We start from the raw sequence: 17,905 nt of genomic DNA, 5'->3' as shown, positions 1-17,905 counted from the left end.
TCAAGGAGGATCAAGATTGGTAGCCATAGATCGAGGTGAATGTGTTGATAACATTGAAGGAGGATGTTTGGCTGCATTGGTGTTGCTGAAGTTCTCCCATCGGAGATATCTGAAATGAAAGTAAAGATTTGTTAATAGCAATTGCATTTTATGCATGGTTATACACTGTAAATTATATTTGTAATATACACAAGCCACTGTGCAGCACACGTGCGTCACGTGATTTTTTGGTCCGTATTTGGCTAGTCACAGTTCTCTCAGGACTCTCATAGCCCCGCCTACTTCACAAGGTGTCTGTTGTGGGGAGAGGAAGGGAAAGAAATTTGTAAGCTTCTTGGAGACTCCTTACAGAAGAGAAAGGCGGGGTATAAATCCAATCCCTTCTCTTCTTCTTCTTCTTCTTCTTCTTCAATGTTGCCCCGTTGAAACTGAGTCCATAACCCAGAATACCCTGAGGATGCTGCGCTCATCGCCAATAGCATGAGCGAAAACTGAATTTGGCCACATTTCCAATGCCTTTTTTCTCTTTAGGTGAGTTCCTCATATGTTCCTAGGTTCAAAATGGACAGCCCGATCCAGCGTCCTGGGGCAGCCAGAGATGGCACCACTGCAGTGCTCCCCTGTGGCCTCCAGGGGGCTTTCTGGCAGTGCGGAGTGACAAAAAACAAAACAACAAATCCCTCCCTGCTGCTAAAAAGCCTTCCATTGGAGTCAGTGGGCCAAACTCTGGGTGCCAGCACCCTGGGAGGCTAAAGTCGACTCCACCCTCAACACTGGTCATTTCCCCACTTACCATCAACCACCCTTTGTTGCGCGCTACTATCAGCACGTGGCGTGTTTCATGGTATGCTCCTGCCGAGCTGCGACCTCTTGAAGTCATCAAAAGGTGCCGTTTTGAGGAGTGCCAGGTTTGATGCGCACTGAGGGGGTGTGAGAGCGGCAGCGTCGGGGCGGCTGCGTTGTCGCTGCCACTGTAGTGGGCAGTGCCGTGGGACCCCGCGCTACTTGGCGAGAGTAGCGCGCAGCAGATGGTAAGTGGGGAAACGACCAATGTCTACGGAACACCCCCAGTACAGTGGTGGGGGCGAAGGGGTGCTGACGTGGTGCTCTGCACCACATCTGGCCATCATGGCGGGTTGTGGCAGCTGCCCACCAGCAGATTTACCCCTCCGCTGGGGTAAGTACCCAAATCAGCCAGCGTAGGGTCCTGCTCCATCCACAACCCTTTTCAGCCCCCACTCCTCTGGATTGAACCATTAAAGCACATCATGTTTTAAATGCATTTGCATCTGCAGAGCTGCATTAGCAGCTGCCCGGGAGTCACGGCCAAGCTGCCTTCCTTGATTGCCACAGCTGATGGATGCTCAGAGAGAAAAAGGTGGACGTTTAATGGCGGCTCCCAGTGTGTTTGTGCACAAATACCTGCTACGGGTTTTTGGATACTAGCAAAAATGACCGCTGATTTGGCGCAAGTACATGGATAGTTTCCCTCATTAGATCACACACGCCCCCAGCAACGTCAAATGGAAACATTTAGAATAAGGGAGGATCAGAACCGTAAATGTTTGGCTCTCTGGGAGTTAGTTCCTTTTTAAAAAAACACATATTATTTTGTGCTAAGTACAAGCGGAGCACCAAAAAAGATTCAGCGCGGAGAAATCCTTTTCTCTGTCACTTTTCACCCCCCGCCTCCACCTTCCTCTTGGCATCGGCTTTTCCACTATGGCATTTCTCCACCTACCCTCTCCCTTTGTTCCGAGATCTGTTCCTTTAGGGGAAATCTTTGAAAAAAGAAACCTCCTATTGTCTGAGCTGAGGATTCTCTTTCTCCCCCTCCCAAAGACGTGAACGGACTGGCATTATTCTTTGTCATTAGATTCTCCTTCATATAGCATGCTAGAGGTTTCCTTCCTGTTATGCAGTTTCTGACCCAATACTCCTCGCTCCACACTGCGTTTGCAGTGAGGTGTGTTTGCATTTCCAGGTTACCACTATCTTTAAGAGTGCAATGTCAACGTTAGCCCAAATAAACTCAAAAATGCACACGTTGCACTCTGGCTGTTATTGCACCCTGGCTGTTATTGCACTCTGATTGTAAGGATCAGCCAGAGTGCAACGTGTGTATTTTTGCATTTCCAGGTTTACATGCAAGGAGATGCCCCCTCTGCCTGCTGTGTGGCTTAAGCAGCTTGCCTGCCCCCACTTCAAAGTCACTGGTAGAGCCAGGGGACCAGAGGGCAGACAACCGAGGGGCCATTTGCCTGGGTCACATTGGGGCCCCTAACCCCTAACCCTAATCCTAACCCTCTCTCCCTCAACACCCAGCCCTCGGCCCAACTCCCCCCCAGCGCTCCGCCATCGAACCCCCCCCCCGGCTGCTGCTCCTCCACCTCCGCAGAAAAAAACTCAATAAACCTTTTCCTCTTCCCAGCGGCACTGGCTGGAAACAAGGTGGGGTTGAGGCCTGGGAAGGATCGCATCCACTCTTTGGCTTAACCCTGTGCTCAGTGGGTCACGGGCTGGCACCGCTGGGAAGAACAAAAGCTCTGGGGGGAGGGGTTGTAGTGGCAAAGGGAGTTCAGTGGCTGCAGGGGAGTTTGGCAGCAGGGTGGGGGGGACTTTGGGGTGGTGGAGTGCAGTTTGGCGAGGGGCTGGAGGCAGTACCCATGTGTCATTTTGTGGAAGGACACCACTGCATTTCTTCCCTTCAAACAAGTTCCAATCACAACTGCTTTGGGTGTATTCTTATTGCTGGCCACACCTCGTGGGGGGGGGGGGCTCTTATTTCCCCAGGAGGCACAAAAGGTTCTAGTTGCTCAAAATTAGTTGATTAGCTTTTAATCGGCACTTACACCCTTTTACTGATAGTGGAGCATCTGTTGTGTCAAAAATGTGCAGGCAGGGGGATTGCCCCAGTGATATTATGATATTGAGATGACTGTGAGGTAACTCAGGGTGAGAGAAAGAGACTGGTCCAAGGCCATACAGAAAATATCATGGTGACCAGGGATTTGAAGCAAGGTTTCCCAGACTTTGATCCGACCATCTAGGCCCGTGGGGGCGAACCTTTGGCACTCCAGATGTTATGGACTACAATTCCCGTCAGCCCCTGCCCGCATGGCCAATTAGCCATGCGGGCAGGGGCTGATGGGAATTGTAGTCCATAACATCTGGAGTGCCAAAGGTTCGCCACCACTGATCTAGGCTGAGTTGGGAACCTTTCTGAGTTTGTGGGCACTTTTAGAATTCTGACACAGCACAGTGAGCACAGACACAAAATGGCTGCCAGAGGAGGCCAAGCCAGCAGGGGCATATCGCCCTAGGGACATGTCCCTGGGTGCATGCCTTTTGGACACACGCCCCCATGTGACCAAACGGCACCCCAGCCGCACGCCACCAAGCCCCACCCCCCAGGAGCAGGGAGACAGGGGCATGGCTTGGGGACATCCCCCCCGAGTCCCCCCGCCTCCATGCAGGAAAGCTGGCTTTTGAAAGCTTTCAAAAGCCAGCTTTCCTGCAGGGAGGCAGGGGGTGGGCCATGCCCCCAAGCCACACCCCCGTTGTCTCTGGGCGTCATTTTCCCCTCATACGCCTCTGCAAGCCTCTGCAATGACATAACTTCAGTCACATAGTGCAGATGCTTATGCTGTTTGGGCAGCTGCTGCCAAAGCAACATTTATAAAAATCTCCACAGCCGATGAAATCTCCAGTGACCAATCAGAAGCTCTGCTGAGCAAAAGCTCCTCCTGATTCCACCCACCTATAAAAACACTTTGTAGACTCCAGGAAGGGCGTTGGCAGGTGCAACGGCACTTGCATGCGCTGTTTCGGGGACCCCCAATTTAACTTGGCTCACTTGAAGCTGCTCATTTGGGGGTCCATCATATATAAAAATTCTCAACATAGACAACTAAGACCAATTACCCACCGGCGCTGAGGTGCGTGGTGGAACCGGAAGCATGTCAGGACAAGAAATCCAGAGGTGGGATCCAGCAGGTTCTCACCAGTTCCCGAGAGTGGGTTACTAATTATTTGTGTGTGCCGAGAGGGGGTTCCTAATTGGGTCTGCTTTTCCGTTAGAAATTCCATTAGGTCCAAAAATCATAAAGTCCTGTTGTTTCCTATGTGGCCAGTTAGCGAAGGTAGAAAACAGGATCATTCTCCCTGTTGGGCTGTTTTAAAAACATGTTTTAGAAATATGGTAAAGTTCCTTGTTTAAGGAGAGTATCCTTCTTTTGATTTCTAGAAACAAAATTAAGTATTTGAAAGTATTAAGTATTTGACAGGCCGTCTATTAGAGGAGAAGTAGTTGTTTCTGTTGACAGTAGACGATAGGACTTGCTAGAATGAGTTTAAATTATGGACAGAAAGATACCAGCTGGAAATTAGGAACTGTTTTTTAACAGTAAGAGTTTTTTACAGTAACAGAGAAATTATTAATGCCCCGCCCCCGGAATGCCTGGCCACGCCCCCGTCGTGCCCCACCTAGCCCCATTGGTGCTACGCCTTTCCTTGAATTGCTAGCTTTCTACAGAGAAGAAGAAGAGTTTGGATTTATATCCCCCCTTTCTCTCCTGCAGGAGACTCAAAGGGGCTTACAATCTCCTTGCCCTTCCCCCCTCACAACAAACACCCTATAAGGTGGGTGGGGCTGAGAGAGCTCCGAGAAGCTGTGACTAGCCCAAGGTCACCCAGCTGGTGTGTGGGGGAGTGTACAGGCTAATCTGAATTCCCCAGATAAGCCTCCACAGCTCAGGCGGCAGAGCTGGGAATCAAACCTGGTTCCTCCAGATTAGATACATGAGCTCTTAACCTCCTACGCCACTGCCTTTCCCCACTGTGAACTCATGCAAACATTTTTTTTCTGTGATATTTAAAGTGACATTATCTTGACACAGGTTTGCCACCGCAGTGAGGAGACTCCGACTTCTTCGGGGAGACTTTTTCGACTCAGAAAGAGCGGACAGCTCCCTGCTGCGCAGGGGGAAATATTCCTCTCCTGCGAGGAATCCTGCTAACAAGCCACCTTGTAAGCACCAGGTGCAAAAAGCCCAAGGTAATTACGTCTAATTGTGAGCACCTTGTTAACGCTATAGTTAGCACAGCCAGAGATGCTGGCAGCCGTCTGTCACGCCAATGGGAGTTACATGCATAAATCGAGTGGCGAATGGGACCGTTTACGTTATGCTCCCTGGATACGAACCACTTGGAGCAGAGAGATGGAGGGGGAACTGTGTTGGAACAATATCTGACGGTTGCAGGCGTAACAAAAACGTGGCTCTCCGAGTTTTCTTTTTTACATGTCGTTAAGAAGTCCAATTAGATTTCGACAGAAACTACCTCCTTGGAGATAATTTCCTATTATCAGAGCAGGAAGGCTATGAAGAAATAGCGGTTTTCATATACAAATTAACACACTTTGTTCTACTTTAAAAAAAAATGTTGGCGAGCGAGTGCTTTTGCATACCTAAACATTCTTTGTTAGTGCCATAAACTTTGTTTCAATTGACCCTTTACATTCAAGACGCTGCCCAAGGCAGCTTACATAAAATACCAAAAGACAACTCGGCCCGTGAAACACCATGAAAACCTTCCCAAGGGATTAAAGTCACCATTTGAAAACCAACAAGCCAGCAAAGCCCCGTTGCCAACCAGCTGGAGAACAAAAACATGTGGTCGCTTTAATCAAGACTTGATGGGATGTTATTTACTGAGTGATGCTATTGACCTCCATCCCACGAAAAGCTGCCCATTCCCACATATTAAATCTCTATTAGAAGGAGGAGGAGGAGGAGGAGGAGGAGGAGGAGAAGCAGCAGTTTATATCCCCTGTTTGTCCCTTTCCCCACTTACCTCTGTCCGAGGGTTGCTGCGCGCAATTCCCAGGGCGCGCTATTCCTGGCGCGCGCCCCGGCTTCCCCATGACCCCCGCGCTCTGCACGGGGTCATCAAAAGGCGCCATTTGAAAAGGCGCCAGGAATTACCTGCGCTGAGGGGGCGCGAGAGAGGCAGCGTCGGGGCGGCTGTGTTCTCACCGCCCCTGAAGTGGGGAGTGCAGTTGGACCCCGTGCTACTTTAGGAGAACCTGGTTCCTCCAGATCAGAGTGCACCTGCTCTTAACCACTATGCCACTGCTGCTCTCTATGCCTCAGGATGCTTTTTCCCCAGGCTGTTGAGAACCCAGGGTTGATAGGCCTCTATCAGGGGTGAAGGATCCCGCCCCTGATGGCTTCGATTTCCTGCTGTTGCTGCCAAGGTCAGTTGGAGAAGCTTGACAGTTGGAGAGCCAGCTCTGGTGTAGTGGTTAAGAGCAAGTGGATTCTAATCTGGAGAACTGGGTTTGATTCCCCACTCCTCCACCTGAGTGGCAGAGGCTTATCTGGTGAACCAGATGTGTTTCCATGCTCCTACATTCCTGCTGGGTGACCTTGGGCTAGTCACCGTTCTCTCTGAACTGTCTCAGCCCCACCGACCTCACGAGGTATCTGTTGGGGGGAAAGGAGTTTATAGGCCACCTTGAGTCTCCTTACAGGAGAGAAAGGTGGGATTTAAATCCAAACTCTTCTCCTCCTCCTCCTCCTCCTCCTCTAATTGAAATAATGGCCAGAGAGCCAACAGTACTGGGGGAAACAAGGAAGTGATATCACACTGTTGACAACGTCGCCCATGTTTCCGCCACTGTGGGCTGTGTGAGTCCTAGTACAGCACGGAGGGAGCACCACAGACATTAGATTTAAAATCACAGCAATTAGATCAAAGCAATGCAAAACAAAACGTTTTTCACCGCTCATGGAAGCTTAGAAGGAGATCCGTTGGCAGTCTTCCTTGGGAAAGGCATTCCAAAGGGAAATCGTCACCCTGCCCCCACCCAAAAAAACAGCCTTCAACGGACAGACGCCCAGAAGGAGTGTGTATCAAAAGCCACTGCTGCAGATGCCATACAGCACAGGTGTCAAACTCGCGGCCCTCCAGATGTTATGGACTACAGTTCCCATCATCCCCTGCCAGCTGGCAGGGGATGATGGGAACTGTGGTCCACAACATCTGGAGGGCCGCGAGTTTGACACCTGTGCCCTACAGTTATGGTTTCCAATCTCCAGGAGATCTCTTGGAACGACAACTGTTCTGCAGCTGCATAAGATCACTTCCTTTGGAGGAAATTGCAGTTTTGGAGGGTGGACTTGTAACCCCCATGCCCAGAATGGGTTGACCCAGAAAGGGGTGGAGACCCAAAGCAGCAGAAGGCTGCAGAGCTCATGTAGTTTGGAGGAGACAAGGCTACCAGACTCGGACCTTGATTGGTATAAGCCCTTAACACCTTGTTAAGGTAACTGCAATGTTGTTGGGAACTACTGGGAAGGTAGTTGTTTGTTTTTGCTATGTTGTCAATGTTGGAGTTTATTGTTTCAGGGTTTCTTTTTGTGGTTGTCATGGGTGAGAGTTCTCCTGGACTCCTTCATCATGTTGAATCCTGTTCATCATGCCCTTGGAGTCTTCAGGAGCCGACCCACTTGCAAAGAAGAATTGGACTTGGCAGTATCAGTAGACTGTAACTAGAAGGACTTGAAAATGCAACCTGAACAGGACCTTGAAGTGTGATGTTAAATGGTGATGTTATATGTTATATGTTAAGAAAGTAAACCATTTTGTTTTTAAAATTTTGTTGTTGCAAACTCATTCCAAGTTCTGCCCCATAGAACCCACAAGCTGAGGTTACAGACTCGGTGGCACAGAACCCCGCTGAGGTCTCTCCCCTCCCCTAGCCCTTCCGTCGCCAACTCTCCAGGAATTTCCCAAACCATAGCTGGCAGCTCTCCCTTCAGTTCTACTCCCTGCTGAGCGTTGAAGTTCTCTGGGTGGTTTGGGCAGCCGCCGTTTCTCAGAGTTCCCTCCTTCAGAGGGATGGGGTGAGGATAAAATGGGACAGCCTTTCTGTTGGAGGTTTCTGGAGGAACAGATTAAACCGGGATAAAGTCTACCTGGAGCTCTTGGAGGAATAGAAATGATATGAAATGAACGAATGCCTGTGAAAGGAAGATCAAGAACACAAAGAGAGAGGGTGGAAATGGCAGGGTTTGCTATAAACCTGATGACAGAAGGCGGGAGGCCAGATGAAGCTTTAGGAAAAAGCCTTGTAGGAGTGGAAACTGTTGAAAACTTTGGAAAAAGGATTACTAGAAAAGCAGATCTATAAAGGAGACGAAGCTGGAAAACTGAGCTGCCAATTTCAAGCACCTCAGAAGCACATGGCCCCAGTCTGAAGAAAGGGTTGTTGAAGTTGCACTAAATCACTAAAAACAACTGCATGGTTGGGGTTGCCAAACTCCAGGTGGAGCCTGGAAATCTTCTAGAATTACAGCTGAACTCTAGACTACACAGATCAGTTCCTCTGGAGAAGTGGATGCTTTGGAGGCAGGTCCATAGCCGGAAAAATTTTCAGGGGGGGGGAGGGGAAGATTAGTGCAGTGGTGATCAGTCCATCGTTATTTAATTTCTTCCTTATTTATTGATTTATTATTTGTGCTTCATTATTTATTTACCAATTTTGTACTTGAGACTCATGGGGGATACATGGTATAAAGCAACATAGTTGAATGGCATGAGGGATCTAATAAGCAATGTAATAGAACTAGGATTTACAAAAATTAGAAAAGTGCCAAAAAAAAGTTTCACACATGCTATGTTAACCCCACCCACCCCCAGCTTTTAAAATTAGTTCGCTTCAGCCCTGCTCACTAATTCTCTTCTGGCCAATTGCTTAGAGTATTCACATTTGGAAGATTTAGGATAGCATTCACACCTTTTTACCTCAGCTCCTTCTTGTTACGTGGGCCAATTACCCATGGCTGGCTCTGCCCTGCCCTTGCCCTGCTCTGGTCACGCCAGAAATGTTCTTTTCTGTCCCGCCCTTGCCCCGCTCTGGCAAAAGTCACGCCAGAAATGTTCTTACTTTCTGCAGGGAAAGCAAGAAGCACATGCGCGGGAAGAAGAAGCGCGTCAGGACACGAAATCTTGCCCCAACGTGCTCTTCTCAGGGCGCTGCTGGGATGAAGCCCATCAGGACAAAAAAAAATTGCCCTGACGTGTTTCCGGTCCCAGCACAGACCAGAGAGGAAGCACAACAGGACAAGATTTCTTGCCCCAATGCACTCCAGCTGCCACCACATGGCAGCTGCCCCACAGGTAGTCAGCCACACAGAATTTTCACTTGAAAGAGGTTTGATAGGTTTCACCACCAGCCCTAGATTTGAGGAGCATGATAAATGATTGATGGTGCCCAGCCGCCTTTTGCATCGCCCCGGCTACCAGCCTATTTGGGGGGTGGACTCTACAGCATTATATCCCAGGGAGGTCCTGCCATCCCTGCCCCCCCCTCAGACTCCACCCCACCCCCACAATCTCTGGGAATTTCCCAACACAGAGGAGGCAACCCAACAACAACAACCACCTTTATTTGGCATTTAAAAATAGGTTCTAGAGCGTTGCCAGACATTTTTGAAATACAAATACAAAAATCAAGAGTACATTCAAAGCGCAGACAGGAAGACTGTATATACCAGTATACATTACTTAGAAAGTTCTGTCACTTGTAAAAGAAATTTTGCTACTTTTTCCAAGAACATGACATCTGCGTTGTTTAACAGAAGCTCCACAACAGAGCAGTCAGAGTCACTGTCAGATTTGTCTAGGGCCAGCCTGGGAGAGAGATTCCTGATGCCCACATATCTCGGACAGTCAAGAATCATGTGAGCAAGAGTCTCCACTTGATTTTTACGGTGTGGACAAACCTGATCCTGGAGAAGGATGGATAAGTAACGACCCTTTGTAATGGCCGATGGGAAGGTATAGGGGAGGCAACCCTATATCATTGCAGACTGCAACCCAGCACACGGCAGCAGGGAAGGGAGCCTTGCAGTTACCTCAGAGAAAATGCCTGTTGGATCGTCCTGTACATCCCTTTCGTTAATGGGACAAATGGGCCTCTCGCCGCCTTGATCCGTATGGGTGTAAATCACTCTGCTCAGCTTATTAATAAGATCTGCACTGACATTTATTAATCAGTGATTAACCATTCTGAATAATTAGCAGAGCAGTGAAATTTCAGGTGGGTTTCTGAAGGGATAAAGGATGTTTTATTTTCCCAGACACTTTAAGGTTTGGGGTGAAATATGAACACTAGCGTCTTGCTTGCCTTGATACTGAATAATAGTGGTTACTCTCGGAAATAAGATAGAAAATAGACCTGTCCTTCTTTTATCAGGCTGATAAGAAAATAGCTGCATGTGAGCGAAGAAGTGGTGTGGAAACTCTTATCCCCAAAGAGCATGTTGGTCTACTTATGGTCATTGAGTAGAAAAATGCAGATTTTCTCACCAGTAATGACTGTTGTTGTTGTTGTTGTTGTTGTTGTTGTTGTTGTTGTTGTTGTTGTTGTTGTTGTTGTTGTTGTTGTTGTTGTTGTTGTTGTTGATGATGATGATGATGATGATGATGATGATGATGATGATGATGATGATGATGATGATGATGATGATGATGATGATGATGATGATGATGATGAAGAAAACCGCCCTCCCCCGGAGGGCTCAGGGCGGTGAACAAAACGAATAGGTAGAGCACAAAATAAAATCAATAATATCAAGATTTAAATAAATCATTAAATAGTGGCTCTATAAAAACCAACCCCATTAAAATGCAGCATCCTAATATCAGATATACCGATGGCGTCCTACTAATAAATCCCCTGAGAAAGAAAGGGGAAAAGGGGGGGACAGCAGGGTCCGCAGATGTTATGAAAAGGGGGAGGGGGGCCATCAATGGCCGGTCTCCCCAAAGGCCCAATGGAACAGCTCAGTCTTGCAGGCCCTGCGAAATTCAGTACCTGTTGTGACCTGGATAGCACCAGGCTAGCCTGACCTTATCATATCTCAGAAGCTAAGCAGGGTAGACCTTGGCAAATGTTTGGATGGGAGACCTCCAACAGATATCAGGGTCCTGACACAGAGGCAGCCAATGGCAAACCACCTCTGAGGGTCTCTTGCCTTGAAAACCCCACCGTATGACATCTGTGACTGCAGGGCAAAAAACACAACAAAACTCTAGCCTGGCAAGAAGGTTAAAAAGTGTTTTAAGATCTTTTATCCATGAAGACCAGCGTGGCTTTTTGCCCCAAATGCCTGTGAAAGAACTGGAGCACCTTCCTTATGAGGAGAGGCTGCAGCGTTTTGCACTCCCTAGTTTTGGTATGAAAGTGCCGGAGTGCAGATATAGACGAAGTTCACGAGAATTATGCATGGGGTAGAAAATGTTGACAGAGAGAAATTTTTCTCTCTTTCTCACGTCCGTGAACTAGGGCGCATCTGCCTGAAAATGCTAAATGAACACCGGACCACAAATGAAACACTCCTTCATCCTAACGCATTTATGTTCGGAATATGCTGCCACAGGAGGTGGTGATGGCCACTCACCTGGATAGCTTTAAAAGGGGCTTGGACAGATTTATGGAGGAGAAGTCGATCTATGGCTACCAGTCTTGATCCTCTTGATCTGAGATTGCAAATGCCTTAACAGACCAGGTGCTCGGGAGCAACAGAAGGCCATTGCTTTCACCTCCTGCATGTGAGCTCCCAAAGGCACCTGGTGGGCCACTGCGAGTAGCAGAGAGCTGGACTAGATGGACTCTGGTCTGATCCAGCTGGCTTGTTCTTATGTTCTTATGTTCTTAAAAGACAGCTGAGAGATAATATTAGATCAGTTTTGGATGTGTTGGAGTACTATGAAAATCATAATGACAATCAATTAGCCTTGAACTTTTTAGATGCCGAGAAGGCATTTGATAAAGTTTCTTGGCTGTTTATGTTAAGAATGTTACAAAAAAGGGGGTTGGAAAACAATTTCATGAAAAGTATATATATACTAAACAGTTTACTGGAATCGAGCTGAGTTCGAGCGTGGTGAATGGTAAAATGTTTGAAAAATGTGTGATACCAAAGGGAACTAGACAGGGAAGTCCTCTTTCACTGTTATTGTTTATATTGATCTTAGAGATACTTAACTTTGGCTCATTCCGCACATGCAGAATAATGCACTTTCAAACTGCTTACAGCGCTCTTTGAAGCTGTGCGGAATAGCAAAATCCACTTGCAAACAGTTGTGAAAGTGGTTTGAAAATGCATTATTTTGCGTGTGTGGAAGGGGCCAGAGATATAAGAAATGATGACCACATTAGGGGATTGAAAACTAGTAAACAGTCATATAAATTGAGAGCATTTGCAGATGATGTGATGATTATACTGGAAGACACTATTAAAAATGTGGAAAGATTGCTTAAGTGAAATAAGGGAATTTGGAGAGCTGGCTGGATTTAAATTTGAACAAGGATAAAACCAAAATGTTACCCAAAAACATGGATCAAAAATCACAATTGTGTTTGACTCAGATATCTGGGTTTACGGTGGAGAAAAAAAAATATCTGGGAGTGTGGGTGACTAACAAGAAATGTATTGACACTCCATACTTCAACATAATGATGGAAAGCGGTCAAAAGAGACTTGTTGAGATGGACTAGAATCAGTGGTGGCGAACCTTTGGCACTCCAGATATTATGGACTACAATTCCCATCAGCCCCTGCCAGCATGGCCACTTGTAATCCATAACATCTGGCATGCCAAAGGTTCGCCACCACAGGACTAGATTGAACTTGCCTTTTGGGGGAACAGTATCTGTGGTTAAAATGAATGTTTGCCAAGGATGTTATTTTTGTTTCAAGCCATTCCAATAATCAATTCAGTATCATTTTTTAAACAATGGCAAAAAGATATAAGTAATTTCATTTGGCAGGGTAAGAAACCAAGAATTAAATATAAAAATGTCCAGGATGCAAAGGAAACATGAGGTCTTTCATTACTGAATTTAAAACTGTATTTTGAAGCTGCTTGTTTACCAAAATGTATAAGATGCTATTACAATGGGGAAAAGGAGATGAGTTGGTTAAATCTGTAATGATTAAATGGTCTAGAAATGTAGCCTATGATATTTTGATTGAATGGTGGGGGATCATCTTTGTTATCAGTAAATCAGTTGAAATTCCAAGAGATCTCTAGTATACACCTGGAGAGTTGGAAACCCAAGTGCAATTAAACTAAAAGTAAATTATTTTTAAGACTCACTGTTATGAACAGAGGTGTATTAAATGTGCGGTTTTCTTTCTCCTACTAAAATTAAACATGTAGTACTCAAAAGTACTACACACGACCCCCCACCCCGGCAGTGAAAAACACAGGGGGAGAAACCTTGGTCTTTAGAAACCTTGGGCAGAAAAGCGACACGTGCAGGCGACGTGAACAGGAGGGCAGAGATTCTCTTGCACGTGCAAGAATTTTAGATTTACATTTTAGACGGGGGGTGGAAGATGGCGATCCCATCGCACATGCAAAGATTTTAGACCGGGGGTGGGGGGTGAGGGCGCCGATTCTCAGGGCCTGATTTGTGTTCAGAGTCATGTAAAACTAAAACAATGAAAGTGAGTGGGAATGGCGTGAGAGTCAGCCAATCCAAACGCAGGAAACAGAGGCTGCCCGCGCAGGTGTGAAAGAGCAGAGGCTGCTGAAGAGCTCATGGTGCTTAAGCGGTGATTATGGGAAAGCTCCGGACTTGTGAGGAACCATTCGGGGCTTCCCTCGCCGGCCCTAACTTGAGCGAAGGAAAGAGCCGGGCAGCAGTGGGGAACTACAAGCAGGGTAAGGAGCCCCGCAGCAGGTACACTCCCGGCTAAGCATTCAGAAAGTGCAAAATCAGCCTTACTGTAGGCTGACCAGACATCCCGCTTTTGGCGGGACAGTCCTGCCTTCAAACAATTTGTCCCGCGTCCCGTGGGTTTTTTCAAGCGTCCCGGTTTTTTGAAGGCTGCCGCACTGCCTTCTGGGGTGCAAGGCAGTGCGGCAGCCTCCCGCGCGCAGCCGCAGGAGCGCACGGCCTTCTGGGGCACTCCCGTTTCCCACCTGGTGACAGGGTGGGAAATGGGAGCGTCCCGGTTCATAAAGGTGACCATCTGGTCACCTTACTTTACTGGAAAGTGCTAACAAGTCACAGCTGACATGTTGACCCTATAGGATTTTCAACAGACATTCAGAGGTAGTCAGCTATTCCCTGCCTCTACGTCATGACCCTGGAATTCCTGAGTGATTTCGCATCCAGATAGTAACTAGGGCCAATCCTGCTTCACTTCCCATTCACAGGCTATTCATGCCAGGGCCCCTCTCATCCTCTAGGGCCAGCCAATTCGGCTAAGATAGTTTATGTTTTGGCAGACTCACTGTTGGACTACTGTAGTGCCCTCCACATTGAACTGCCCTTGGAGACTAACAGAAACATCAGCTGGTTCAGAACGGCTTAATTGTTGCCAGGGGCTAGCCAAGGGAGCACAGCTTGCTGATCTTAAAATAATTCCAGCGACCGCCAATTAGTTACCAAGTCCCCCTCGAGGTGCTGGTTATGTCTTTTTAGCCCTTCACCATCCAAGACCCACATATGACCCTCTCCGCCGATATATCCCTGCGTGGTAACTGTAGACTCCAGGCTACGAGCATGCTGGCAGCCCCCCCCCCCCCAGATAAGGTAACCTGTGTGGCATCAACCAGAGCCTGTCCCTTGACCACTGTAACTCAGGTGGGAAGGAGGGGGTGCTTAATAACCTATTTCTGCTTTCATCTCACAAGCGCAGAAAGAGAGCAGCCGCGTTTCTGACAAGAATTCCACAGGCCGGCTTCTGCCATCTGTCTTTGCCCTGCGGAGGGTGATCTCACAGACGATACTCTGAGCCTTGGCGCAGCGGGGTGATCCGAGGACACGTCAAGAGCCTCTGTTTGTTGAGTTCCCAGATTTTGTCAGCTTGAGTTAGGCTATTTAAGGAAGACTCAACCACCCAGAGTAAAGCAGGAGGAGAGGAGAGGAGTGCCGGGGTTGTATCTCCCCAGGCGGTGACCTTGTCAGTTCTCGTAAGTTAAGCAGGGTCACTTCAGGACAGTTCGTGGATGAGAAGATGCTTGGGTTGCCAGCCTCCAGGTTGGGGCTGGAGAACACTCAGAGGCAGTGTTTCCCAACCTTTTCGAGGTCAGGGTACCCTTGACCTCACTCTTCCTATCTCACGGTACCCCTGCCGCCACCCTCCACCTTCCCCTCCCATTGCCCCTGCTTGTCACACCCCCCACCTTCCCCTCCCAGGGTGAAGGGTAGCACTGGGGGGTGGCTGCTGACCTTGTGGCAGGCCCTGCCCCATGGGCCAGCTCCATGTCCTTGCTGGCGCCGGTGGGAGACACCACAAAAATGAGGGGGGGGGGACGGTAGTGTTGCCGTGGTAACCCTGGGACATGTACCACGGAACCCTGGTTGAGAATGGCTGCTCTGAGGAATTAGTTCTCCAGACCAGAGATCATTTCCTCTGGAGAAAATGGATGCTTTGGAGGGCGGGCCCTGTGGGATTGCACCCTGCGAAGCTCTGTCTTCTCGCCAAGTCCTGCCCTCCCAGACTCCACCCCCAAATCTCCAGGGGTTTCACAACCCTCATCGATGCTCATCTTATCAAATCTGCCATATAGTGCAAGATACTACTGCCCCCAGGCTGCCAAGAGTGTTGTGTGGCGGCTGTGTGGCCGTTAGGGGGCGCTGTGCCAGCTGAGGGACTAGTTCATTGTGGTGCAAAGCGCCCTCAGAGAGGCAAAGAGCCACCGACTTCTAAGTGGGTCTGCAGTTCTCCGGGAACTACACCTGATAGCCAGATGACAAAGATCCGTTTCTCTGGAAGAGACAGCTTTGGCGGGAAGGTCTTATGTCAGCACATCCCCAGCTGAACTCTTTCTCCTCTGAAAAGTCGCCCCTCGCCATGCACCCCCCCACCCCCCACCTTCAGATTTCCAGGAATTTCACAAATCATGGACTACAATTTCACATATCATGGACTACAATTCCCATCATGGACTACAATTTCACAAATCATGGACTACAATTCCCATCATGGAGTACAATTTCACATATCATGGACTACAATTCCCATAATGGACTACAATTTCACAAATCATGGACTACAATTCCCATCATGGACTACAATTTCACATATCATGGACTACAATTCCCATCATGGACTACAATTTCACAAATCATGGACTACAATTTCACAAATCATGGACTACAATTCCCATCATGGACTACAATTTCACAAATCATGGACTACAATTCCCATCATGGACTACAATTTCACATATCATGGACTACAATTCCCATCATGGACTACAATTTCACAAATCATGGACTACAATTTCACAAATCATGGACTACAATTTCACAAATCATGGACTACAATTTCACAAATCATGGACTACAATTCCCATCATGGACTGCAATTTCACAAATCATGGACTACAATTTCACAAATCATGGACTACAATTCCCATCATGGACTACAATTTCACAAATCATGGACTACAATTTCACATATCATGGACTACAATTCCCATCATGGACTACAATTTCACAAATCATGGACTACAATTTCACATATCATGGACTACAATTCCCATCATGGACTACAATTTCACAAATCATGGACTACAATTTCACAAATCATGGACTACAATTCCCATCATGGACTACAATTTCACAAATCATGGACTACAATTTCACAAATCATGGACTACAATTTCACAAATCATGGACTACAATTCCCATCATGGACTACAATTTCACAAATCATGGACTACAATTTCACATATCATGGACTACAATTCCCATCATGGACTACAATTTCACAAATCATGGACTACAATTTCACAAATCATGGACTACAATTCCCATCATGGACTACAATTTTCACAAATCATGGACTACAATTTCACAAATCATGGACTACAATTTTCACAAATCATGGACTACAATTCCCATCAGCCCCTGCCAGCATGTGAGTGTATGCTGTCAGGGAACTGATAAGACTATGAAATCAATGAATATCTGGAAAACTTATGGAGTTGCAGACCTCTGGCACCTGGAAAGGGGTTGGTTGGCATCCTGGCACTCACGGGTACCACTTTGGGAATCTTTTGCCTAGGGTTTTTCTGTGTTTTTAAACTGCACACAGCGCCTACCAATCCAGCACTATGAAAACATGAAAAAAAAATTATTATGGAGACTGCACACAATCATCTTTCTTAATGATCCCATAATATACAGTGGGTGCCAATAAACATCACAAAGAGCATTAGTTGCTGGTTTGGGTCTTGCAACCATTTTTTTCTGACGTTTATAACTCAGCTTCGGATTTTTTAAAAAATGCTAAAAGCAGCATATCTGCATTATTGACTGGAATACAGGATTTCATTAAGCAAACAACACAGCCAATTTGAACTGAGGGATTGATTTCCAGAGAAGAGGGAGCCATCCAGAATCAGCCAGCTGACCATTCACGTTCCTCTTTGTGTAATAGAAATGGCCAAGTGATTTAAATTAGGTTTCCTCGCAGATGCTCTTTAGGCAGCGAATTTGGAAAGCGAGTTAACAAGTCCGCAATAGACGTGAAGACGCACGTTACCTTCTCAAGTGCAGTGTGGAAAATATGACCGAGGAAAATGTAAAAATCCCACAACCTTCAGGGCAAACTCAAATGTTACAAGTGGCGAGTGGAAGTGAGGCTGCCAGCTTTTTTTGCCGCCTCATTATCGGTGCCTTTAACAGAAACATCTGTAGACACGTTAGGGATACTGGGCCTCCCAATGGCTGCCCCGTTGCCATCCAAGTAAGGGTGGAAGAAAAAAAATATGTTAAGTCAGCATCTGCAGCACGATATCACTTCTGGGTAGAACCACAGAGTACCCAGAAATTCCTAGAGCTACTCAGCATCACTTGGAGGTTCCTCCA

This window comes from Sphaerodactylus townsendi, linkage group LG08, assembly GCF_021028975.2.
Source record: "Sphaerodactylus townsendi isolate TG3544 linkage group LG08, MPM_Stown_v2.3, whole genome shotgun sequence".
NCBI lineage: Eukaryota > Metazoa > Chordata > Lepidosauria > Squamata > Sphaerodactylidae > Sphaerodactylus > Sphaerodactylus townsendi.
This window is presented reverse-complemented; position numbering follows the sequence as displayed.